The 6,459-nt window shown below is 49.2% G+C and overlaps 1 protein-coding gene across 2 annotated transcripts in view; it reads left to right on the top strand.

Moving 5' to 3' along the window:
- The first annotated feature begins 38 nt into the window (after positions 1-38).
- The window catches only part of SNRNP35 (small nuclear ribonucleoprotein 35kDa (U11/U12)), a 10,439-nt gene continuing 4,018 nt past the window's right edge, over positions 39-6,459 (top strand). The window contains exon 1 of one of the 2 annotated variants that reach the window (XM_011948443.1): positions 39-610. The gene's annotated coding sequence lies outside the window, so the exon portion shown is untranslated. The remainder of the gene's footprint in view (positions 611-6,459) is intronic. The other variant, XM_011948442.1, reaches the window with a different exon arrangement.

The raw sequence follows: 6,459 nt of genomic DNA, 5'->3' as shown, positions 1-6,459 counted from the left end.
TTTTTAAAGAAATTGAGGCCGGGCGCGATGGCTCACACCTGTGGGAGGCTGAGGCAGGCGGATCACTTGAGGTCAGGAGTTCGACACCAGTTTGGCCAACATGGCGAAACCCCGTCTCTACTAAAAATACAAAAAATAGCCGGGAATGGTGGCGGGCGCCTGTAATCCCAGCTACTCGGGAGGCTGAGGCAGGAAAATCGCTTGAACCCGGGAGGCGGAAGTTGCAGGGAGCCGAGTTCGCACCACTGCACTCCAGCCTGGGCGACAGAAGGGGGTCTCCATCTCAAAAAAAATAATAAATAAAAATAAATAAATAATAAAGTAAAATGCCCCAGGTAACTGCATATTCGATAGTCTTTCTTTCAACTTGTTGAATTAGCAATTTTTCTCTTAAAAATTGTTTTATTTTAAATAAAGCTTATTGTCTTCGGAGATAACAACCTCGACGCACGCGAGTAAAACTTTAAAGGTAAAACAAACAGGAAATGGGCGTCGGCGGCGAATCTGCTGCTACCAACGTAAAGGTCGGGCCGAGGCCGGCGCGGGGAATCTGCCGTCATCTGCAGCCGCTCGTCTGTCTCCGCGGGAAGGGAGCCCGAGCTTTGCTGAGGTGAGTGGAAGCGGCTCGGAGGGAGCGGGCCCCAAGCTGGAGAGAAGGAAGAGGGAGTGCAGCCCAGACGCTGTGCCCGCGCTTGTGTGGGGCGCCATGTTGGAACCTGGCAAAGGGGACGACATTCTGGGTTGCGTTGCGGGGAGTGGGCACGAGAGCTGGGTTGGAAGGATGGCTCCTTACTCCCTGCGACCCCCACAGAAGGAGAGGGGCGGGGGAGCGGCCTCAGGGCCGGCGGCCAAGCTGGAGGCTGCATGGGAAGGATAGGCTTTTCCACAGAAACACGCGTTTGCCTCCGAGGCCCACTGCGCATGCCCTGGAGGGCTCTGTGGGTCCCGCCTTCAGTTTTGCTTTCCACAGGAGTGGAGGGACAAAGTTTTTTTTTTTTTTTTTTTTTTTTTGAGACGGAGTCGTGCTCTGCCGCCTAGGGTGGAGTGCAGTGGCGCGATCTCGGCCCTCTGCAACCTCCGCTTCCGCTTCCTGGGTTCAAGCGATTCCACTGCCTCAGCCTCCCGAGTAGCTGGGACTACGGGCGTGCACCACCACGCCCGGCTAATTTTTTTGTATTTTAGTAGAGATGAGGTTTTACTACGTTGGGCAGGATGGTCTCGCTCTCCTGACCTCGTGATCCGCCCGCCTCGGCCTTCCTAAGTGCTGGGATTATAGGCGTGAACCACCGCGCCTGGCCAGGAGGGGCAGGGTCTATTTTTTGTTTTTCCCCAGAGACAGGGAGTCGTCCAGGCTGGAGAGTGGTGGCGCGATCTTGGCTCGCTGCAGCGTCAACATCTCGGGTCAAGTGGTCCTCCCGCCTCAGCCTTCCAAGTATCTGGGACGATAGGCGCGACCCCACGCCCGGAGAATTGATTGATTGATTGACTGATGGAAACGGAGTCTCACTTTGTTGCCCAGACTGGTCTCGAATTTCTGGGCTCAAGCGATCCTCCAGCCTCGGCCTCTCAAAGTGCTGGTATTACAGGCGTGAGCCACGGCGTGCCTGGCCAAAATTTTTCTAAATTTGTATAATAATTTATAATTGTAAAGCATTTTTGTAGACACCATATGATCTCATCTTCACAAAAACCTAGTGAAATGACATTTAGCTACATTTCACAATAAGAAACCTGAAGCTTAAAATTTACTGACCTCAAATGATCCACCCATCTCAGCCTTCCAAAGTGCTGGGATTACAGGCGTGAGCCACCGCACCTGGCCCCCACCATTCATTTCTGATCTCATCCCGTGTATGAATAAAATGAGAGAATGAGGCCGGGCTTGGTGCTTCACGCCTGTAATCCCAGCACTTTGGGAGGCTGAGGCAGGCTGGTCATCTGAGGTCAGGCGTTTGAGACCAGCCTGGCCAACATGGTGAAATCCTATCTCTACTAAAAATACAAAAATTAGCTGGGCGTGGTGGCGGGCACCTGTCATCCCAGCTACTCGGGAGGCTGAGGCAGGAGAATCACTTGAACCCAGGAGGCAGAAGTTGCAGTGAGCCGAGACTGGCCATTGCACTCCAGCCTGGGTGACAGAGCGAGACTTTGTCTCTAAATAAATAAATAAATAAAGTAAAAAAGAGAATGTAAAAATCGAAAGAGACTGTTGTAGGAAATCTCAACCTAATGCTGCCCGGGAGGAAGTGCACCCAGAAAGATTAATGAGAAACAGTGAAACCAGCTATTAGTATCTATAGAAGCATGCAGATGAGAGAGAACAAAATCCATGCTTATCCGTTTGTAATTCTCTTCCATTTTAATTTGAAGAAGTCTTAAAGCTTTGAACAGGAGCTTTGTGTACAATATCAGTTTTATTTGGTAGATCTTTGTGACTCCTGACTTCAAATGATCCACCCATCTTGGCCTTCCAAAGTGCTAGGATTGCTGGCATGAGCCACCACACCAGGCCCCTTGTGACTTTTTTTTTTTTTTTTTTGAGACGGAGTCTGGCTCTGTCGCCCAGGCTGGAGTGCAGTAGTGCGATCTCAGCTCACTGCAAGCTCTGCCACCCGGATTCATGCCATTCTCCTGCCTCAGCCTCCCGAGTAGCTGGGACTACAGGCAACCACCACCACACCCGGCTAATTTTTTTTTGTATTTTTAGTAGAGACGGGGTTTCACTGTGTTTGCCAGCATGGTCCGGATCTCCTGACCTAGTGATCCACCCACCTCGGCCTCCCAAAGTGTTGGGATTACAGGCGTGAGCCACCGCACCCAGCCCCCTTGTGACTTTTTAAGGTTGAATGGGGGAGGGGTTCTTTTCCTTCAGGAGAGGAGGGATGGGTCTCAGCCTCAGACACCCAGAATACTGGTTTGTGTGTTTTCTTTTTCTCATCTTTATCTCCAAAACCTTATATTTTATGAAAAGCATCAGAGGAAATTGATTAAGAGCTTTAGCTCTGGAGTCCACACTGCCCATGGTTCTAACTCCTCCACTGGGCTACTTCTTAGCTTTAGGATTTCGGGCAAAGGCTGCCTTTTTGTGTCTGACCTTTCACATCTGAAAAGGCAATAATAATATAGTACCAAAGTTCTGGTATTGTTGAGAAGTGAGAGGAGTTAAGAGGTTAGTACAGGTTGGGTTCGGCGGCTCACACCTGTAATCCCAGCACTTTGGGAGGCTGAGGCAGGAGGATAGCTTGAGCCCAGGAGTTCAAGACCAGCTTATGCAATATAGTGAGACCCCATCTCTTAAAAAAAAAAAAGAAGTTAGCTGGGTATGGTGGCGCATAGTGAGTAATTCCAGGTACTCACGAGGCTGGGGTGGGAAGATTGCTTGAGCCCAGGAGGTTGAGGCTGCAGTGAGCCATGACTGTGCCACTGTACTCCAGTCTGGGCAACAGCAAGACCCTGTCTCAAAAAAAAATTCAAGCGATTCTCCTGCCTCAGCCTCCTGAATAGCTGGGATTACAGGCATGCACCACCACGCCTGGCTAATTTTGTATTTTTAGTAGAGATGGGGTTGCTCCATGTTGGTCAGGCGGGTCTCGAAGTCCCGACCTCAGACAGTCTGACCACCTCTGCTTCCCAAAGTGGTGGGATTACAGGCGTGAGCTGCCGCACCCGGCCTTTTTTTTTTTTTTTTTTTTAAATAGAGACAGTCTCACCATGTTTCCCATGTTGCCCAGGTTAGTCTTGAACTCCTGGGCTCAAGGTATCCTCCTGTTTTGGCCTCCCAAAGTGATGGGATTACAGGCATGAGCCACCACGCCCAGCCTCTTCTTTTTTTCACATGGAGAAATTCCAGCCATGAGAGAAGACACAAATTGAGTTAGAGCCAGAGCCCAGACCAGGACTGAAATTGTCTCCCTCTCATCCTGTGCTCCTTCTGTCACTCCATCTGTTTTTCATTCTTTTACTGACAGCAGAGAGGCAGCCTCTGCACAGTTGCTTCTTCATGATGACAGACATATTGCCCTCCTTTTACCATGTGGTGGTAAACAGTGTCATTATCCAGCTTCTCATTTCTCAACGATCAGGTTTGCCTGATTTGGACTAAGAAAAGTTCTATGATTTTTTTTTTTTTGAGACGGAGTATTGCTGTGTTGCCCAGGCTGGAGTGTAGTGGCATAATCTCAGCTCGCTGCAACCTCTGACTCCGGGTTTCAGGTGATTCTCCTGCCTCAGCCTCCCAAGTAGCTGGGATTACAGGCACCCGCCGCCACATCCAGCTAATTTTTGTAGTTTTAGTAGAGATGGGGTTTCGCTATGTTGCTGAGGCTGATCTTGAGCTCCTGACCTCGTGATCCCACCCGCCTTGGCCTCCCAAGGTGCTGGGATTACAGGCAAGAGCCACCGCACTGGGCCAGTTCTATGATTTTTTTTTTTTTTTTTTAGAGAGAGTCTTGCTTTGTTGCCAGGCTGGAGTGCAGTGGCACCATCCCTGCTCACCACAACCTCCGTCTCCTGGGTTCAAGCAATCCTCATGCCTCAGCCTCCAGAGTAGCTGGGATAACAGGCGCATGCCACTACCGCCCAGCTAATTTTTGTATTTTTTGTAGAGATGGGGTTTCACCATGTTGACCAGGCTGGTCTTGAACTCCTGACGTCTGGTGATCCACCCACCTTGGCCTCCCAAAGTGCTGGGATTACAGGCGTGAGCCACCGCGCTGGGCCAGTTCTATGATTTTTGATTGGAGTTGGTTCAGTTCCCCAGCATTTATCAGAAAGCATCCTAGGATCTGGAGCCACCAGCCTGAAGAGTGTTTACTATGTGTTGGGCAAAGCCTGATCAGTGAGCTGTGGGAGAGACACAATTGCTTCATGATGCAGGGAGCTGAAGCTGGACTTGACAGGCCCAGGAGAATTCCTGCAAGTGGATATGGGGGAGATAGGCAGGGAGAGGATATTCCCAGGAGAGGAAATCATCCTGAGATGTTTGCACTAACGATTTAGGCCAAAAAAAAAGAAAAAATGTACTGAGAAAGGCATGGGGCTGGGGAATCAGGGCACATTCAAGGAAGGAGGAGCAAGCCTGGGTAGTTTACAAACAGGCTTTGTTCCTGTTGAAGGGATCAGGAAAAAAGTAGAATACGTTTTATGATGGGACATGGTGAGAGGCTAAGTGAGGGTCAGAGATCTTTTTTTTTTTCTTCTGAGACGGGAGTCTCACTCTGTTGCCCAGGCTGGAGTGCAGTGGCATGATCTCGGCCCACTGCAACCTTCGCCTCCTGGGTTCAAGTGATTCTCCTACCTCAGCCTCTCAAGTAGCTGGGACTACAGGTGTGCACCACCATGCCAGCTAATTTTTTGTATTTTTAGTAGATAGGGGTTTCACCATGCTGGCCAGGCTGGTCTCGAACTCCTGACCTCAAGTGATCCTCCCATCTTAGCCTTCTAAAGTGCTGGGATTATAGGCGTGAGCCACCGTGCCTGGTCTAGGGTCAGAGGTCTTGAGTGCAGTGCCATTGATTTTGGATTTTATTCTGTAGGTGTTTGGCTTTTTTACTGAGGAAAAAAAAACTCACAGTGCACCTGTAAGTAATCACTCCCCTATATAACCCATCAACTGAGGAAGAAATAAAGCAGAAAGATCCTTGAGGAAAATTTGAGTAAGAGGAAAAATGTTATAGATATTTTAATAAATATTACGGAAACATGCTGTTAGGAATAACTACTGTACATATTTCACAGAAACCTGGTTTTTTGTTTTTGTTTTTTTTGAGACAGAGTCTCACTCTGTTACCCACACTAGAGTACAGTGGCGTGATCAAGGCTCACTGCCGCCTCAAGTTCCAAGGCTCAAGCCATCCTCCTGTCTCAGCCCCCCTAGTAGCTGGGACTACAGGCGTGCACCACCATGCCTGGCTGATATTTTTGAATTTTAGTAGAGATGAGGTCTTGATATGTTGCCCAGTCTGGTCTTCAACTCCTGAGCTCAAGTGATCCTCCCACTTTGGCCTCCTAAAGTATTGGGATTACAGTTGTGAGCCACTGCGCCAGGCCAAGTTTCTTTTTTTTTCTTTTTTTTTTTTTTTTTTTTTTTGAGACAAACTCTCGCTCTGTTGTCCAGTCTGGAGTGCGATTATGTGACCTTGGCTCACTGCAACCTCCGCCTCCTGGGTTCACGCCATTCTCCTGCCTCAACCTCCTGAGTAGCCGGGACTGCAGGTGCATGTCACCGTGCCTAATTTTTTTATTTTTAGTAGAGACGGGGTTTCACCATGTTGTCCAGACTGGTCTCAAACTCCTTGACCAGAATGGTCTCAAACTCCTGACCTCGTGATCTGCCCTCCTTGGCCTCCCAAATTGCTGGGATTACAGGTGTGAGCTACTGTGCCTGCCAGTTTTTTTTTCTCTTAACTTTTGGAACTTCTTCCAGGAAAAAGCTGTTTTTTTTTTTTCTGGGACGGAGTC

This window comes from Colobus angolensis, unplaced genomic scaffold (genome assembly GCF_000951035.1).
Source record: "Colobus angolensis palliatus isolate OR3802 unplaced genomic scaffold, Cang.pa_1.0 Scaffold28, whole genome shotgun sequence".
In the NCBI taxonomy this organism is placed as follows: domain Eukaryota; kingdom Metazoa; phylum Chordata; class Mammalia; order Primates; family Cercopithecidae; genus Colobus; species Colobus angolensis.
This window is presented reverse-complemented; position numbering and strand designations above follow the sequence as displayed.